This window comes from Chelonia mydas, chromosome 2, assembly GCF_015237465.2.
Source record: "Chelonia mydas isolate rCheMyd1 chromosome 2, rCheMyd1.pri.v2, whole genome shotgun sequence".
Lineage (NCBI taxonomy): Eukaryota > Metazoa > Chordata > Testudines > Cheloniidae > Chelonia > Chelonia mydas.
Window position 1 is genome coordinate 101,951,820 of NC_057850.1, and position 21,132 is coordinate 101,972,951.

Here is a 21,132-nt window from a genome sequence, read left to right on the forward strand (position 1 = left end):
AGTATTGTGTCCAGTTTTGGTCCCCACACTACAGAAGGGATGTGGACAAATTGGAGAGAGTCCAGCGGAGGGCAGTGAAAATGATTAGGTGGCTGGGGCATATGACTTACAAGGAGAGGCTGAGGGAACTGGGGTTATTTAGTCTGCAGAAGAGAAGAATGAGGGGGGATTTGATAGCAGCTTTCAACTACCTGAAAGGGGGTTCCAAAAAGGATGGAGCTAGGCTATTCTCAGTGGTGGCAGATGACCGAACAAGGACCAATGGTTTCAAGTTGCAGTGGGGGAGGTCTAAGTTGGATATTAGAAAATTCTATTTCACTAGGAGGGTGGTGAAGCACTGGAATGGGTTACCTAGGGAGGTGGTGGAATCTCCATCCTTGGTGGTTTTTAAGGCCCGGCTTGACAAAGCCCTGGCTGGGATGATTTAGTTGGTGTTGGTCCTGCTTTGAGCAGGGGGTTGGACTAGATGACCTCCTAAGGTCTCTTCCAACCCTGATATTCTATGATTCTACGATTCCATGACACACTGGATACTGTTGTCATTGAAGGTGGAGTAACCAAAGAAAAGAAATTTGGGGTGGGGATGGGGGAGAAAAGGACTGATTTAGCTCACGGAAAAATTTGATATATTTGGACTGAAAACTTGCTTTAGTGTATTTTCCAATTGTGAGGAAGTAGCCTGAGTACTGCTGTCAAAGAGCATAACTGCTGAGTGCCTGTCTTGCGTTGCCACCCTTTGTAGACGTTTAAATAGTTTACATTCAAAAGCACGCTTTGCTGAACTTTATACAGGCCTTTGGAAGCTTCAAAAGATGACTAACCCAGTTTCACTGCCAAAAGAGCTACCAAGACCAGAGGTGTGCAAACTACGGTCTGTGGGACCGCCGTGCCCAGCCCCTGAGCTCCCGGCTGGGGAGGCTAGCCCTGAGCTCCTTCCCCGCTGTCCCCCCTCCTACGCAGCCTCAGCGTGCTGTGATGCCAGTGCTCTGGCCCACCATTCCTGCTGGGGAGTGCGACCACGGCTCTGAGCAGCATGATAAGGTGGGGTTGGATAAAGGGCAAGGGGTTCCGGGGGGCAGTCAGGGGATGGGGAACAGGGAGCATTGGATAGGCGTGGGAATCTCGGGGGGGGGGGCTATCAGGGGGCAGGGGCAGGGCCATCCTTACCCATACACAAAGTATGCAGCTGCGTAGGGCACCAGGAAATTTGGTGCCCCAAATTTCCTGGTGCCCTGCACAGCTGCGTGCTGCTCCGGCCCCTGCCCTGCCTTTTCCCCAGGGCCCCTGCTCCGTCCCCACCCCACCTCTTCCCACCCCTGCTCCACCACCACTCCCCTGAGACTGCAGCAGGGCAGTTTGGGGAGACACAGCCTTCCTTACCCGGCCCTCCATACAGTTTTGCAACGCCGATGTGACCCTCGGGCCAAAAAGTTTGCCCACCCCTGACCAAGACACATGGATGATGGAAGTGCACCATATGTATTTAAACTTCATGAAGAAAAATTTCATAAACAATTCATTCAACTGCTTGACATTGTAACATGTGAGTTGGACTGGAAGTTTAATCAGAAAACTCTGAAAGTACTTCACCAAATTGTGAATCTTGTGATTTCAGCTGCCAATGGCGATATCTTTGAAGTTCTGAATGAAATCTGTATTTTATATGCCAATTACTTTGATTTTGACTCCCTACATGTTCATTTGATGATGCTGAAGGATTTGCTGAAAAACAACAAATGCCAACAAATGACAACCAGCATAAACAAAGTGCTGAAATTGTCTACCATTGTGGAAATACTTGGAGCTAATGAGAGGGCACGCTGTTCTTCCTGTCCTGTCCCTATTCAGAGATACTTCTCACATGGGGCCCTAAAGCAGGAGGCAGAGTCCCTCCTGCAGGTGGGGGCAATCAAACTTTTTCCTCCGAACTTTATTAGAAAGGGTTTCTGCTCCAAGTACTTCCTGATCTGGAAGAAAACAGGAGGATAGAGACTGATTGTAGACCTCCAATCTCTAAATACTTTTATTTATACACAGCACTTCAGGATGGTCACCCTAGCAACAATCATTCCATCGTTAGATTCCAGGTGCTAGTTTGTGACCCTCAACCTTCAGGATTCCTCCTTTCATGTAGCCATACACCCAGCGCACCAGCACTTCTTCAGGTTTGTCGTGGGAACTGATTATTACTAGTACTGTGTCCTGCCCTTCACCCTATTTACTTTCCAGAGGATCTTTAGGAAGGTCTCCTCCTTCATTGCAGCCCACCTGTTTGGGAATAGTCAATTTTCCCCATCTGGACAACTGGCTCCTAAGTGGCTGATTTTTCCTGGAAGTCCAGTCTGCCACCAAGAAGGCCCTAGCTCTATTCCTTTCCCTAGGCCTTCACTTCAGCATAAAGAAATTGATCTTGATGCCTGTGCAACACACAGACTTTACAAGGGCCACCCTAGACTCTGTGGCAGCCAAAGCGTACAGACCTGCAGACAGGTTCGTCATGATATCCGACCTGCTCTCCACCTTACAGCAGAACCCACAAAACACAGCAAAGGTTTGTCATTTGCTCTGAGGACATTGGCAGCTCAAATGTTCATAACCTACATGCAATTACTGTCTGTGTCTTCAAGGCAGTCTATATTCCCAGCATGTGCAAGCTGTTCAGGGAGGTGTCGGTCCCTCAGACAGTTCTCAACTCACTCAGTTGGTGGAAGGACTCTCAAAAAGTCTGCATGGGAATCCCCTTCTCACATCTATCTCCCATACACATCACTACAGATTCCTCCCCTTTAGGCTGGGGCCCTCACTTACAAGCTTATACCATTGAAGGCAGAGGGACTCTTTGAGAGTTGTCACTACACTTCAACGTCCTTGAACTCTGAGCAGTCCGTTATGCCTGCCTTCTCATCCTATCTCTCATCTGGGGTCCCAATGATCAGACTGATGTTGGACCACTGAGCAACCACAGATTATATAAACTACTGAGGAGCAAAATCTGGATCCTTATGTGAAGAATCAGTGAGGCTATGAAACTGGTGCATATTTATCTGCCAGGATCACAAAACACCATTGCAGATTCACTGGGCAGAATTTTCTATTGAGACCATGTTTTGGAGCTGACTGATGTGGTCTTTCCTAGAGCTCTACCTTACCCAGGGTCATCCCCTGGTAGACCTCTTTGTCATGCCTTCCAACTTGAAATGCCACTACTACTTCTTCTTGAAGAGAGGACATGGGCTCAACTTCCTGGAAGACACTCTCTTTGCCACTTGCTTATACACCTTCCCTCCCACTCCACTTATCCACAAAGCCTGCTCAAACTGAAATGAGAAAAAGCAGTTATAATTTTCCATAGACTTGGTATGGCCAAGACAGGTGTGGTTCCTGACCCCAACCCATCTGGAGACACACACACCTTTGCACCTTTCCCTTATGACAGACCTCCTGACCCAAGAGTCAGGATCCATAACCTACCACAACCCATTATCCGTGCTCCCAAAGGCCTGACTCCTCAATGGTTCTCAGGCCTAGACAAAGAAAGCCTTCCCAAGTCTATGCAGTTCTATTAAATAGCAGGAGACTTACCACATGAAGGACTTATTTGAAGAAGAAGAGGAAGCACTTCAAGATCTGGTGCACCCAATGTTCCATATCTCCTGCCAATTCTCCCCCAGAGTCCATATTCGACTACCTACTAACCTTGAAATCACTGGGATTGTCCCTGAGCTCTATCAAGATTCTTTTAGCCGCCATCACGGCATTCCACTCACCAGTCAAGGGTTTCTCAGTCTTCACACATTCTTTCTGAAGGACCTTTAACAGGCAGCTGGGGACATGCAGAGCTGTGAACCACCATGTTACCTCTCTGCCTCAGCAAGAGTGAGCTTTGCTGGAGATTAAACTGTGTCAGCTCCATGCCACACCAGTCTGTCTTCCTCACCAGCAAACTCCTCAAGATCTGCCAGTCTTAACCTCGGGTAGCACGTAACAATCAGTGAACTCCAGTCCCCTGAGCTCCTCAGAGATGTCTCTGTGCAATGCACAGCCCCTATCACTGTACATTCACAGAAGATATTAAGTTTGTTGCTCCTTTAAAGAGTCAGTACGTTACAACTTATTAACTTACCTGAGTTAAACTCACCCTTCCCTTCAAGCACAGTACTGAGTTGGTTTATAGTAAAAATAACATATGTCCTTTTCTTAGTAAACTTGTTTTAAGTGATACCAAGTAGAAGGAATAAAGGTAGAAATGGTTACAAACAAACAAAAGTAAAAGTGTGCTTTCTAATGGCTAAGACCTAACTTAAACTGCATTCTTTGTTCTAGGTCATTTCTTCCCCAAAGTTCCTTTCCCAGCAGTAGTTGGCAAACTCTTAGCCAGGATCCCCAGAGTCCAAGGCCCTGTTTTTCCTTGTCTCCTCAGATGAACAACAATTCAAAGTCTTTCTGTGTGTCCTTATGCCTCCAAACTTTGCCTTGTTTCAAGGGTCAAATTCATGGCCTAGGATCCTGTCTCCTCTGGGGGGGGGGACTCTATCTTGATGAAAGTGTGCCTTGATATGTTCCTGCTGCAAGTTCACAATGCAAATGTTCCCTTCCGGGGTTTCCAGGATGAAATGTGAGTGTTTCAGTGTTTGTGGGATTGTCTGTTTAATGGATTTGTTAATGAAAGGACTTATGATAAATTGCCGCTGTTTCTCATGTTCTCCTTGGGTCTCTCATTCTAATAATAATGGTACTAATCTTTCTGAGGCTGTAGCCGCTCAGAAGACTCAACTCTTATTGATCACTGCAGTCTAAGAGATTAATCGATACTCAATATACCAATCTATCAATTAGGTCTACAACTAACACATAGAATACTAAAAGTGGAACAGTTTGGTGTAAGTGTCATCTGTGCTGCCTAACTAATGGGAGAAGTGAGGAGGAAAGAGAAGAATCTTCCTGCAATCTCATTAATCCAGACTTGCACGCCTCTAAATAAATTTACCTAAAATTACCTCATTATGCACATAGTTCGGCTGTCCTTTCTAAATGATGAGCTTTTGTGGTGTACTTTAATGGATGTCGTTTATTTGGCAGCTAGTGTTCCACCACCCTTACCCAAGGAGGAGCTGTTAAGAAGCATTAGTTCACCTTTAAATATTTGTTTCCAATCAAAGGATCATATGCTGTGATAAAAATTTTGTATAATGAATAAAACAGGGTGGGGATAGCATGCCTTCAAAATAAGCTTTTGTCCCATAGTTTTCATAAATTATCCTTTATTTGATAGCATTTGGGGGGGGGAGTTTAGGGCATGTAATGTTTGTTTTTGGTTTTGTCAGGTAAGTTAATTTGTTTCCTGTATATGAGAAGTTAATGTTACTGGGTAGTCAGCATTATGTTACTGTAAGCTGAATTGAGTATTAGGATAACAAGAGCCTTTATATGCATGTTGTTTAAATGTATAGAAATAAATATCCTACAGATCTGGGCGGCCACCTTGGTCCTTACCTTTAAAAACTTTTACTGATATTCAAGTTGCATTGATCATTTTCAGGGTAAACTTACTACTAGTGAGTAGGCTGTTAATATCCTATATGAAGTCAATGGCAAAAAAATACATGATCAGGGAGTTAAAATTGCTTTGTGGAACACTGCTCTTGCAGAGCACTGAGTTGAGTAAAACTCAAACTTCGGAAAACCAAACAATGAACAATTAAGGTTGTCCATGGAACCTTAAACTCTGCCCTCTTTCAGCTGTGCCCCAATATGACTTGATAACACACATACTTTACTCTGCCAATCCCACAGTTGCTGAAAATGTACAAGCTCTTCACCTCCTTTTAAATCCATTCACTCTTACCCACAGAATTCCATCTAACACTATTAAAGGAGAAAAAAGTTGCCCATACTTGTCCCTCTACTATCTTCAAGCAACGCCTCAGTATGCCCATAGCTCATACTCACTGGTCCTTGGCATTATAAGATTCAGGAGGTTCTCCCTCACCTGAGCTTCCAGCTCTCATCTTCCCTACCATCCATCCACCCTCATTTAACCCCCTCTTCATAACCTCCCTCCCTTCCTTTGCTGCAGCCCTCAAATCCCTCTCCACCAACACCTCCACTGCTTTTTCTGCCTAATGCCCCTCTCCTTCCAGGAAACATTCACGTCTAATTTTTTTTCTCCATACTCTTTTATTACATTCCCTCCAAATTACAATGGCCATCCGTGACCCACAAAGTGTAGCTCTCTCCAACCATTCAGTCCAAAACTCCTTTTTGTCTTAGGTGTGGGGTTGTTATTAATTTATCCTTAATTATGTTAATTGAAATGTGAGTTCACAGCCATCACAAGGTCTGTGATTCATCCAGTACCTCCCAGTACAACACAGCAAAAGGAAAACATTTGGGGAAGGCAGAGTTGTAACTTGGGAACTCCTCCATCATGAACTCAAATTTGGATTACTATTGCTAACTCATGCCCCCATGAGGCACACCAAATTTCAAAGCAATCCAATTCACCATTCAGATTTTAGAGCACTTACAAGAGTGAACCTTTAAAGCATATAAATGTTGGGTCATTTTTCAATATTGGCACATACGCAAGGTAAACATGTATATTTTCTTCAGTACCATTCTCAGTTTGGAGCCCCCAAAGATTTAATGGGTACCACCTTGGGTAGAACACAACAGAGTTGAAACCATTTTGACCTACATCACATCAGTAGCTTGATCGTTGGTCGGGGGGGTACCACCAAGAAACTTTTTTAAATGGCTGTTTGGAGTGGGGGCTTATCTCCAGAACCTCTGGCTCAAATAACTCCAAATTGGGTCACTAACCCTAATGGGCACCTTTCTGAGATTCATCAAACTACAAAGAAATCCAATTAAGCATGTTGATTGTAGAGGCTTAGAAAGATCAATTTTTAAGCAGATGTTGTGATGCAACCTTAGCTATGATAGTGCTGGTACACCATTATAATATAGTCATCTCTCTCTTTCTCCCTTACACTATCACCCAATAAATATTTTCCTAGCATTATCATTCCTCTAAAGCTCCCAGATCTTTTCTTTAGACTAAATATTAATCCCTTTAAAGTTTTCTCATAGGTTATATTCTCTCATATGCTCATGGATTCTGAACTAGTTTTCTTGAGGAAAAGCTCCTAGGAGTTATTGGGGTTGCTCAAGGAGTAGGTCTGTTCGCTGATCAAAATTCAATAGAAGGAGTCTCCTTGATCTAATAGAATATAGAAAGTTCTAGAAAGAATGTGGCAACTGTTTAGTAGCAGGTAAACTACTACTACCAATCAGAGAGTTGGACCATCAGACCTAGTTGTAAGGAAACCCCTCTCTCCCAGAACCCCACAGTGTGTCAGGTCAAAAGAACTGTAAATATAACTTTTCTGGGTCCTGCCAATCCTAAGGAATTAAATAAGCACTGATGCAGTTCTGAAGTTATCATGAATTCTGAGAGAGAGAGCACCAGCAAGAAGAACAAGACAGCAGAGAGATGAAGATACACAGAGCTGAAGCTAGATCACCATGAGTGAAATTCAGCCCTTGGTGTAAGCTTGGACAACTCTATTCACTTTAACTGGGATTATGGTAAAATGGTTTGTTTTTTGCAGGGGTTTAGTTTTTAAAAAGGGGTGTCAGTGTTTTTTGTAATATTTAAATGAAGACCATGCTCATTCACAAAAATTGGCATCAGTGGGGCTACTCGTGGGGTAAGGTTGTCAAACGGACTACTCTGTGTAAGGGTGACAGAAGGCATCTAACCTAAGGCCTGGGGGCAACTTTAGTCGTTGAGGGTGCTTCTGTTAAGATTTGTATTTGATTATGCTTCCCCGGCAGTCCCAGGTACAGCTCTGGTATGAGATGAGAGCAAGCTGAGCAGGTGTTATCTTTTCCCTGCTGCATCACAGAGGAGGGAAGTTGTGGGGAGGAGAGGGTAGCTCTGATTGCTTCATTGCCTACTTCTTCTATTCCAGGCTCTGGGGTCCCAGGGAGAATAGGATAGGAGCTCAACTTGTTCTGTCTGAGCTTAGGGAAATAGTTAAAATGTTGCTTAGTGCTGGTTGGAATTTTCACTTTTTGACAGAAAAAGTACGCTGAATATTTTGTAAAAATTAATGAAAAATTCATCCTGCTTTTCACCTCGCTATTGAGATGTTTTTGAATATGTTGAAATTAGAAATTTTGATGTGGGGTGGGTGGGAGGGAAAGGGACACATCTGACCTCTGGATCTTCATGAAAGAATATATTCAGTCCTTAGACTGAAAATATAGGTTTGTTATCATTGCCCTAAATAATTAACAGAAATTGTTTTCTGAATATAAATTATTATAAAATGTATTAGGCCCTGTTGTAGAGAAGTGTAAATATTATATATACTCCAGTATGGATTGTTTTTTAAAAGTATTAAGCAGTGTTTGTCTCTGCAACCTGTTAGAGCATATTTTATTATTAAATAATTTGTAATTAATAATTTATATAAAAGTCTAATTTCTATTGAAATCACATAGCTTATATTAGTCACTAACTGTTTTTGAAGATGTTAGAAGATTTAAAGTGTTAATTTATGAAGAAACAAATTTGACAGAGGATTATTTTTAATTTTCTCCATATATTTACCCTTTTACCCTAGATCCTTGGCTTTCACAGTCACTACTATAGCTTCTTACCTGTGGCCAGGTGAATGGATTGGTTTTATCCCTGTACAAACACCACTAAAATCCCCAGTCCTGCAACTGATTCAGCAGTGGCAAATTCCTGTGCCTGCATGGAATCAATTGCAGAATTGGGACCTAACACCATCAGTGGCAGATTAGCCACTGGGCCAACGGGGCCCATGCCCAGGGGCCCCAGCCAATTGGGGGGGCCCCGGAAAAATGGGCATGCCCCAACCCGCTCCACCTGGCGTTTATGCTGGGGAGCAGAGTCAGGGAGCAGGGGTTTGCCCCACTCCTGGTGCTCCTGCAGGGGAATAGGGAATCCCCTGTGCCCTGGCCCCATTCCCCGGCAGGAATGCTGGGGGAGTGGGGGGACTGCAGGCTGAAGGGGTGGGGAGGAGCCCCCACTTGCTCTGGCCCAGGGGCCCACAAACCCCTAATCTGCTTCTGAACACCGTACTATAGAATGGATAATGAAGATTGCTTTAAATTATGCTGCCATAATTCTCTCCACAGAAAGCCAAATAATATACTGCAGGCTGGGTCTCCAGCAATCCTTTGGGAAGTGAATCATTTTAATTCAGGACCAGCAGTGTTCTAACACAGTGGAATTGCTTGAAAAAATACCTGTCGTTTCTCTCAACATATATGAAATTTTAAATGATCGTTGCTATTACTGTCATCCTATATAGAAATCACAGTGGCCCCAGTTTTCAAAAGTGGGGCCCTTTAGTACTGAGTGCTCCAGTTATGGCTGTCCAATTTTAGATCCCTGTAAGGGCTCTGACTTTCAGAATTGTTGTGTATCCACAATTCCAGTTTAAGCTGATGGGAACTGAGGATGCTCAACATGTGTGAAAATCAGCTCCCTAATAAGTGCCTAAAGTCAGGCAATCAGAACTAATGGCTATTTCTGAAAATTTGGCCCAGTATTTCTCTAACTCTTTCAACACTATGTTATTGCCAGTGTTTTCAAACCTGGGTGGTTAACATTAGGCTTCTAAATCCTACAGTTAGATTCCTAAAGAAAATTGGTCTGACTTTCAGAAGTGCTGAGCACCCATAAATCCCAGTGAAGCTGGTTGTAGCTGCACGTACTCAGCACCTGTAAAAATCAAGCCACTTATTTAGATGTCAAATCTGGATTTAGGAAACTAACATTGGGCACAGAGGTTTGAAAACGTTGGGAAACTATTCTGACTTCCTGGGGTACCAAAACTCAATCTCTATACAATTTGTGGCAATGTACTGTGTATTAATGAACCTTATTCTCTGTTTGTTTGAGTTACAGAAGGATGTTTTTCAGTGTGAAACTGAAATTATGAAACAGGATATAATAGTCTTTATTATAACTCATTTGCTAACTCCTTGTGTCTCGTGAGTCGCTCAAAGAGCTATTAATTACAAACAAAAGTGTAAAGGTTGTTGGTGACATTTAATCTATCTCCTTGGTTTTATTCATGACAGATACCCAGGGAAAAGAGAGAGATGCAGTCTCTAAGGTGCCCTTCCTCAGTGAAGCAAATTCTCTGTTTTCATACCATGCCAGGATGGAGCACAATCAACAGAAGTCATTTGGTCAGAGCACATTGGCAGAATTCATTTAAATTTTTCATACACACTGTTGGGCTCTAAATTAGCTATCACCTCTCAGTAAAAAAAAAAGTTCCTGAGGGATTATTGTGAACAGTTCAGTGAAGATGTCTGTTCAGTGTGCAGCATCTGACAAATAGGCTGATGGGATGCTAGGAAACGTTCTTTTAAAAAAAAATTATCAAAAAGTACAGAAACAGTTATAAAAGCATTGTAATGATATATCCACATCTCCAGGATGGCTTGAGGCAATGATAATGGGTGAGTCTTTCACCTTTTGGTCAGTAGTATTACCATCAAAGACTGGTGGCCTGTGATGGGAATAGAATTGATGACCTCAGCATCCATGTCTGTAAGTATATCAGTTTTGCACATTTTACAAGCACTATGTTTTACATCTTTCATGAGCACTAGATGACTTTAAACCTTAAAGAGAGAGAGGGCCTGATCCTCCAACTCCGATTAGTAGCTGATCTAACAGAGAAAGCATGTTGATTCAGATACCCCTTCCCCAGAGTACCCTAACTCAAGACTGGCTGGGCCTCAAAATGAGCAAAGGCCAAGAGCAGTTACTTCTTGACCCATACCTAGCACCCTACCAAATTCACAGTCCATTTTGTCAATTTCACGGTCATAGGATTTTAAAAATCATAAATTTCATTATTTCAACTATTTAAATTTGAAATTTCACAGTGTAATTGTAGGGGTCCTGACCCAAAAAGGAGGTGTGTGGGGGTCACAAGGTTATTGTAGGGAGGGTTGCGGGACTGCTACCCTTACTTCTGCGCTGCTGCTGGCAGTGGTACTGCTGCCTTCAGAGCTGGGTGCGCAGCTAACAGTCGCTGCTCACCGACTGCCCAGCTCTGACGGCCGCGCAGAAGTAAGGGTGGCAATATTGCGAACCTCTTAAAATAACCTTGTAAACCCCGCCCCCTGCAACTCCCTTTTGGGTCAGGACCCCCAATTTGAGAAACGCTGGTTTCCCCCATGAAATCTGTATTGTATAGGGTAAAAGTGCACACAAGACCAGATTTCACAGGGGAAGATCAAATTTCACACTCCGTGATGCATTTTTCATGGCTGTGAATTCAGCAGGGTCCTACACATAACCTAATTCAATTTCTTTGCTTGTCCTTCTGTTGTGTAGCAGCTCCTGGACCATGTGGAAAAGGAATGGGGAGGCTGAGGTAGAAATATCTTCTTTGACTGGGCCAAACAGGCAGACTTGCTGAAAGAACCCACATTCAATGTTCAGAACTAATCACCTCAGTTTCTATGAAAGCTGAAGCTCGTTTTTCAGGCTGTACTAGCCCACACTAGCCAAATGCATAGATGGAAACACAAGACATTCATTTAATGAAAATGCAATCACTGGGGAAATAACATGTCTGTTGTCGGTTACCCATATATCGAAATGCATTGTAGTGAACGTGACTATTTCCGGGTGGTTCTCTTGGGGAAGGAAGTTGCAGAATTGGAGATATCAAGAATATCATAGTCATTTCTAATTGTGTAAGGCTTCCCTCATATTTAGTGATTGCTCCCTTTGGCTGCCACTGTCGCAAGTCTGGTAACTGGAGGAGGGCTTAGCATCAGACTCGCATGGCAGGAAGAGTGGTCCAGGAAACTGTGTAGAAATATTATTTATTTGTCTATTCCACAGAGGCAGCTGTGGATGTTAAATGCCATCCTATCAATCGGTCTCCATGAATCTGATTCTGCTTTCATTTCCACTGATGTAAATTAGAAGTAGCTTCTCTGAAGTCAGTGAAATTACACTGGTTTGAGTGAAAATGGAATGAGGCCTCTCGTGAGTTTAAATTTAGCGTGTTTCCTGCCCTTTTTATAGGTAGAGATGACAACTTAGCCATTGTCTCACGGTGTAAACTGGTAGAGTCGGTCAACAGCAAACACACTTTTAGCAGTCAGCAAGGTCTCCTCCTCGAGATGTACACTGGTAGGCTGTATTAACAACAGGAAAACAGACTGTTCAACATACAAAAAATTCCCCGTCTTGAGGGATTAGTCCTATGAATGCAGACTCATCATCATCATCATGTTCCTATTACGCCTCTGGCGTTTAGGGCAGTGACGAAGCTCCCCCACTGCTGTCTGTTTCTGGCAAGTCTTTCAGTGGTTCCCCAGCTCTGCCCCAGGTTTTTCAGCTCGGCTTCCAGAGCTCTTCGCCATGTTGTTTTCGCTTGCCTTCAGGTGTCCATCTTATTGCTACTCTGGTGATGGAATCAGTTTCCATCCGAAGCACATGACCAATCTATCTCCAACACCTCCTGGCAATGGTGGTGCTCAGATCCTCCTGGCTGCACTGTGTCAATAGATCTTGGTTTGAGATTGTTATGGGCCAAAAGATATGGAGGATTTTGCTGAGGCAAAGACAGTTTGGATGTGTCGTACTTTCTGATTCCCCAGCATTCTGCATTATAAAGTAGTGTTGAAAGTATGCAGCACTGATAAATTTTGAGTTTGGCTTTGGCGTTGTATTTTGATGATTTCCAGACTGTATTTAAGCTCCTGAAGGTGTTCCTGGCTTTATTGATTTTTTTCCGGATGTCCTGGCTTGTCCCACCATCCTGGCTGATGGTGCTGCACTAATTTCCCAAAGGCATTCTCCCTCTGCTGTGTCTCAAGCAGCCACTCTTAGGCCTTCTCTATGCTAGGCTTTTTTTTAACCAAAAATTGCTACCACTTTTACTGTTAGGTCAACTCCATGAATAGTATTAACTGTGGAAGGGTTAGTGTAAACAGGACACTCGTGTTTTGTTAACATGTCATTTTAGACATGCTCTCATCAGGCTGAGAGACCATGCATAGGTAAAAACACCACTGGCTTCAGGGCCCTGACTACACATCGCACTGTTATACAATAATAGAATACCATTTATTTAAATATTTTTGGATGTTTTCTACATTTTCAAATATATTGATTTCAATTACAACACAGAATACAAAGTGTACAGTGCTCACTTATTTTTGATAACAAATATTTGCACTGTAAAAAACAAAAGAAATAGTATTTTTCAATTCTCCCAACACAAGTACTGTCATGCAATCTCTTTATCATGAAAGTTTAACTTACAAATGTAGAATTATGTACAAAAAATAACTGCATTAAAAAAAACAATGTAAAACTTTAGAGCCTACAAGTTTACTCAGTCCTATTTCTTGTTCAGCCAATGGCTCAGACAAACAAGTTTCTTTACATCTGAAGGAGATAATGCTGCCCGCTTCTTGTTCACAATGTCACCTGAAAGTGAGAACAGGCATTCGCATGGCACTGTTGTAGCTGGCATTGCAAGATATTTTCATGCCAGATTCACACGTCTCTTCATGCTTAAACCACCATTCTAGATGACATGCTTCCATGCTGATGACCGGTTCTGCTCAATAAAAATCCAAAGCAGGGTGGACCGATGCATGTTCATTTTCATCCTCTGAGTCAAATGGCACCAGCAGAAGGTTGATTTTCTTTTTTGGTGGTTCAGGTTCTGTAGTTTCCACATCAGAGAGTTGCTCCTTTAAGACTTCTTAAAACATGCTCCGCACCTTGTCCCTCTCAAATTTTGGAAGGCACTTCAGATTCTTAAACCTTGGGTGGAGTGCTGTAGCTATTTTTTGAAATCTCACATTAGTACCTTCTTTGTGTTTTGTCAAATCTGCAGCAAAAGTGTTCTTAAAATGAACAACATGTGCGGAGTCATCATCCAAGACTACTATAACATGAAATATATGGCAGAATGCAGGTAAAACAGAGCGGGAGACATACAATTCTCCCCCCAGGAGTTCAGTCACAAATTTAATTAATGCATTATTTTTTTAATGAATGTTATCAGCATGGAAGCATGTCCTCTGGAATGGTGGCTGAAGTATGAAGAGGCACACAAAAGTTTAGCATATCTGGCACATACCTTGCAATGCCAGCTACAAAAGTCCCATGCGAATGCCTCTTCTCACTTTCTGGTAACTTTGTAAATAAGAAGTGGGCAGCATTTGTGACACTGCACTCCATAATGTTTTATGGAAATATGCTTATGAGTGTGACTATAATGTAACTGGAATATGCTTTATGCAAAAAGCCTCTTGTAAGGTATCATTACAAAGCTTATAATCTACTGAGTGTGTTCATCCAATTTGTATGTATGTACCATTCTTGTATCTGAAGCTAGAAATATAAAGTATAACTCTGAGGTCCTATTGTAGTTATGCAAAGTGTGGGCTATTGATGACGGTTTAGAATCTTGATGGCTCCCCTTTACTAGCACAATTAGTTGTAAATGGCTCTGTTTACTTGCAAGCCTTCCTGTGTTCATGTAAGCCAGCCCAGGAAGAATGGTATTCTTCTTAAACCTTGTGCTTTTCCATTTAGAAGGAGGGGTGGGGATCCAGAGAGACAAAAGATTCCCGCCTTGTGTCAAAGCTAAAGAAGGGGGTGGAAGAGAAGAAAGGGGGTCCCAGTCATAAGAAAGCCCTTGCTTTTCACCTAAGATGGCTGCTGGAACTAACAAGGACTGTATCAGGGGAAAGGATTGGGCTCAGACTAGGAAGGAGTCTAGTCTGTGAAAGAAGCTTATTGGAACATCTGAGGGTGAGATTTACCTGTAAACAGTTTCTTAAAATATTAGGCTTAGACTTGCATGTTTTGTTTTATTTTGCTTGGCTCAGGCTTACTGTCTGTTATTACTTGAAACCACTTAAATCTTACTTTTTATTCTTAATAAAATCACTGTTGTTTATTAGGAAACCCAGAGTAAGTGATTAATACCTGGGGGAGCAAACAGCTGTGCATATTTCTCTATCAGTGCTATAAAGGGAGGACAATTTATGAGTTTACCCTGTATAAGCTTTATGCAGAGTAAAACAGATTTGTTTGGGGTTTGGATCCCATTGGGAACTGGGTGTCTGGGTGCTGGAGATAGGTGACATGCTGAGCAGTTTTTGGTTAAAGTCTGCAGCTTTGGGGGTGTGGACCAGACCTGGGTCTATGTTGCTGCAGGCTAGTATGTCTGGCTCAATAAGGCAGGGTTCTGGAGTCCCAAGCTGGCAGGGAAAAGGGGCTCAGAGGTAATTCCAGTACGTCAGGTGACAGTCCCAAGGGGGTCTCTGTGACCGAACCCATCACAGCATTATCTCCCGTAAATGTAAACAAGCTTGTTTGTCTGAGCGATTGGCTGAACAAGTAGTAGGACTGAGTGGACTTGTAGGCTCTAAAGTTTTACATTGTTTTGTTTTTGAGTGCAGTTATGTAACAAAAAAATTGACATTTGTAAATTGCACTTTCATGATAGAGATTGCACTAAAGTACTTGTATGAGGTGAATTGAAAAATACCATTTCTTTTGTTTATCATTTTTACAGTGCAAATATTTGTTATCATAAATAATAATATAAAGTCAGTAGTGTACCTTTTGTATTCTGTGTTGTAATAGAAATCAATATATTTGAAAATGTAGAAAAACATCCAAAATATTTAATAAATTTCAATTGGTATTTTATTGTTTAACAATGTGATTAAAACTGTGATTAATTGCGATTAATTTTTTAATTGCAATTAATTATTTTAGTTAGTCATGTGAGTTAACTGTGATTAATCGACACCCCTACTTATCACACAATACTACTCAAGACTAATTCTGCAAATACAGTAAGTGAAATATTTCATGTTCTGGACTGGGTGGGCTTTATTTAACTCCCTTCTCTGCCTTCCTCTATAGTTTAGCCACTGACATGAACAGAATGTTTTAAGAAGCGCATCATCCCATGATTCTGACGCAGTGTATATCAGACCTCAGAACACGCTTTACAATTTGGCTGTGCTGCTTCCCATTTCTTCTTCAGAGCACACTGCTAATATGAACCTTGGCAGTACTTATAGGGAGCACAATGACACAAGAGTTTGCCTTCCATTCCTCAACCTCCCCCACATCCTTGCCATTGCTTTGGACTTTCTCCATGAACTCTAATCTATTAAAGTAATTGATACCCTTTGGAGGTTAAACCAAAATATAACTGATGCATACTAACACAAGGCACATCTCATTATTGTTCACCACGCTAACCTTCATTCTCCCACACTCCTTCCCTCTATTATTGTTGTTATAGTGTACAGAGACTGAGTAATAACCCTTTAAATAGTTTGTGAGACTTCTAGTGAGCCTCCCTGTCTTCTGTTGCAGAAGCCATCAGAACCCTGCCAGAGCAGCAGCGTGTGTGTGTGTGTGTATTAGTTAGGCATTGTATGTTTGTCTATACTTATTAACCATGGTTATCCAGAACCCAACTGTGTCCATGTGGTTTCCTCATATTCTTAATGCTGTGTAACAAGCAAAGACAGAACAGCTATGCTTTGCCATGTTTTCTAATTTATGTTGCAAACTGCCTGAGACTGTGAATCTGTCATTCGTATTTCTGTAAAATGCCATGCACATCTATTGCATTATAATAATAATTATATATGCACATATATAAATATATATGCATGGGATTGAACTATATTTTCTTTCCATTTGAATGACACAAAGCTAAAAAAGAAATCACAATAATGCTTATGGCCAATTTGTGCAATGCTAAAAACAGGTTTAGAACATTCCTTCTTGAATCCCATATGTGGTCAGGCATTAGGATTGCATACCCCTGTAACATTCTTAGCTTACACATGGAAGCTGAAAATGTTATTAATGGACAAAAAGTCATCTGGCCTTTCAAAGATCCAGCTATATTTATTAGTCTCAGTGACCTGTCGAAGTGAATTCCATAAGCTGACTGTACATTATGTAAATAAGTACAGTATTTCCTTTTTAGTTTGTGTTAAATGCAATGTCTTTTACATTCTCACTTTGCAGACAGGGTGAAAAGTAGCATCATGGTCAATTTTCTAAATGCTCTTCCTAACTTTTTACATGTCAATCAAATCACCTCTTATTCTTCTCCTTTCTCAATTAAGTATTCCTCATCTCCCCTAAAACAAGGTGAGGGTTGGGATCATAGCAATAAGTTGAGGATCAGAACCCCTGTCCTGAACAATTAATATGGATTATGTCCTTGGCCTTGTCCACAGCAACTAAAGCCATGCTGATTCCACATAGTGCGGTTTGAAACAAAATGTGGATGGGGATTCCAATTTAAGGTACTTGTGAAAATAGGAATATTTTTGACATCTTCAGGTAACAACAGCTACTGGATTTGTTACATCCATATGTTTACCCATGTCTGTTCCTTGAGCATTCATGGTAGCTAGATATGACACACATGGGTTTCAAATGTCATTTTGAACTATGGTGTTGTGATATATAGTAATAATCTCTGGACTTTCATGTGTCTCTCTGTCCTCCCAGACATTGCCCCATGCTGGATTGAATGTCATTGTCCAACATGCTCAAAAGCATGTGTTCATGTCACTCTCTAGTGGCTGCAGCTTTCAGTGGACATATGTCCCAAGAAAGAGGGGAAGACAATAGAGAAATGAGGAAGAGGGGTAAAATATTTATGGTAACACAACCCCCACAATCAGGAATTATTTTCATGGTACCAGCTACTAAGCTTTCAATTAACTACAAATAAAAACAAATGCCTTCCACAAAACACTAAATACAATTAATAAAAGTCTTAGCAAAATAAGCCCTTTAATGAAAAAGGGAGCTCAGGAAGTCTGAGTCTGAGCTCTCCCTTCTCACACCTATCCCTGCCCCAGGCCATATATGTTTAGGGAGCTCCCATTTTCCCACAGCAGAAGCTGGGGATAGTAGGTCAGTTTTAGTGAGAGGCCCTGGAGTTTTGAACCTCCCCTTTCATTCTGACCCACCATTCTCACCCCCACTCCCCCGCCAATTCTACTCCCCATCCCCTGTAACTACAAAGAGGTGTTAATAGTATAATGCCAGCTAATCTTTCCTTGCTCCAACAGCGACGAAGGGCCAGGTTCTGGCACCCTTGCTCACACTGAGTACTATGAATAATCCCACTGATTCCAGGAGTGCTAGTCACATAATAAGGTATTACTCAATCTGAGTCAGGATGGCAGAAATTGGTCGTTGCTATCATCTCTGCAAAGCTCCCTTAAACCCACTCCAGGGTTTAAACTGAGACCAAATAAATAGTTCTCATACCAGTGTCTCCTATGCATTAGTGCATTGTCTTATCAGCTAAGCCATTAGGCTGTCCAAACTCTTTGGCTATACCATGCATGGGTGACAATCAGGATCCAGATACCTCAAAGGGAGAACATAGGGGGTTTTGAACCCAAGAATAAGCAGCTGAATCAGCTGATTGCATACAATGTTATTGAGCTATAAAAGTATGTTGGGAAGGGTTTCTTATGAAAGATTGTAATGTACTGAACTGGATGGTTATACTTGATGAGAAATGTATACATACTGGTTATGTATTTGAGTATCTCTACAACTGTGCTCATAATTTGTGTTGTAACATTCAGCTCCATCTCACAGTGGTGTACTGGGTAGTCAGACAGGGAGGGGCTACTTGCCCAACCAGATGAAGCTAGCTCCAGGCACCTAGCATTGTACAACCCAGGAAAAGACAAATGATGGCCCATTAAAGTTAATGGGGAAACACTGACGCAACTTGAACATGAAAAGAAAACCCTGGTCTTGGAAAAGTAAAAGGGAAGCGGACTAATCGGGGCTCCTTTTGAGCTGCAATGTCTGCTCTGCAAAAATCCCAGACATTTCCTGTAAACGTCCTCCCCACCCACCCCCCCGCCAGCCACACACACACACTTCAGCTTCCCCTTCCTCCGGCAGTGTCCTCTTTTGGGGAACTTGAAATATGGTAAACCTATCTGAGCCACAGTGGCATATTAACAGGTTTCAGAGTAGCAGCCGTGTTAGTCTGTATCTGCAAAAAGAAAAGGATTACTTGTGGCACCTTAGAGACTAACAAATATATTTGAGCATAAGCTTTCGTGAGCTACAGCTCACTTCATCGGATGCGTTCAGTGGAAAATACAGTGGGGAGATTTATATACACAGAGAACATGAAACAATGGGTGTTACCATACACACTGTAACAAGAGTGATCAGGTAAGGTGAGCTATTACCAGCAGGAGAGTGGGGGTGGGGGGGGAGGAATAAACCTTTTGTAGTGATAATCAAGGTCGGCCATTTCCAGCAGTTGACAAGCACGTCTGAGGAACGGGGGAGGCAGGCGGAAATAAACATGGGGAAATAGTTTTACTTTGTGTAATGACACATCCACTCCCAGTCTTTATTCAAGCCTAAGTTAATTGTATGCAGTTTGCAAATTAATTGCAATTCAACAGTCTCTTGTTGGAGTCTGTTTCTGAAGTTTTTTGTTGAAGAATTGCCACTTTTAGGTCTGTAATCAAATGACCAAAGAGATTGAAGTGTTCTCCGACTGGTTTTTGAATGTTATAATTCTTGACGTCTGATTTGTGTCCATTTATTCTTTTACGTAGAGACTGTCCAGTTTGGCCAATGTACATGGCAGAGGGGCATTGCTGGCACATGATGGTATATATCACATTGGTAGATGTGGAGGTGAACAAGCCTCTGATAGTGTGGCTGATGTAATTAGGCCCTATGATGGTGTCCCCTGAATAGATGTGTGGACACAGTTGGCAACGGGCTTTGTTGCACAATTTCTAGTGGCATATTAAGGCACCCAAGATTACAGGGCAGACAGTGACAGAACTTCTTACTGGTCTGTGTGATCCCCAGAATGTTACTGGTTATTCTGAAGAGATCATCCTGACATTAATTGTAACTCATTGTCTTTGACTTCCAGCCAAACAATTTAGAGACCCTTTCAGGATGTAAAGCCTGTAATACTTTAAGGGCAGATGTTGAATATATCCATTGAATTCTATTTAAGAAGCACTGACCTTTGAGATTGAAATTTTGCCAGAAACATCATGGAATTCTGCCTATTTGCTCCAGTTTTTCATGTTTAGAGCTATTCTTTCATTGATTCAATTTCAGGAGAACATACACTTGTTCATAAATGTTGTACAACCGTGTTGTTTAGCAGCCCTAGATGCTTAAATTGCATTGAAAGATTAAACCTAATTCTCAGAGCGATTGTAGACAATGTTGGGAATTTTATTTCTCTCCACTTGTATTGAGCTATTCATCTTGTTGTTCTGAGTGAGAAATGTCTAACGCTAGAAAATATCATTTCAGTACAAGTTGTTGTGTGGTGACAGATTTGATACAATCCCAGAGAGACTGACGTGTGCTGATGATTATATTCAAACCTCTGGTAGGTAAGCGATCTCTGAACATGTGGCCCTGAGCATAATGAGAATGGAATTCCTATCTTGATAGCTAAGTTTCCAGTGCTTCTCCCCAATTTAGGCAGCTTGTGTGAGCCTGTGTGGGGGACAGTTTATGGTGTGTCATATTATTTCTACTCCAGAAAAACAGAAGAAATACGACCATACATATTGTTCTCATGAGGTTCCCACTGAGAACCTCAATGCTATTAATATGGGTAGGTCTTGTTTTTGTACTAAAAATCATGTAGCCAGTAGTTCTTTGCTCAGAAGAGTTCTTCATTACTTTTGAGGAGAAGCCACAACTACAAAGAAACTACAAATGTAATTTGTTTAACACTGCTTCTGCCTGAGGGTAGATTTAGTTAGTCCTCTAAAAGTGAGTGCAGCCTTAGTTGGAGGGTGGCTTCTATTCATTTGTTATGACAATATGTGCTTGGAACAGGATATAGAAGATTATATAGACCTGAATTCACTTCTGTTATTCTCTGCAAAGCTGCAGTAAACTACCTGCTGTCTAATAAAGGAGGAAATAGCAAAGCTGTAATTCAAAGAGGGGTCTTTCCAAAAAAAGAGTATGGGGGGAAATCTGTCAACCACCATTATAACGTTATATATAAT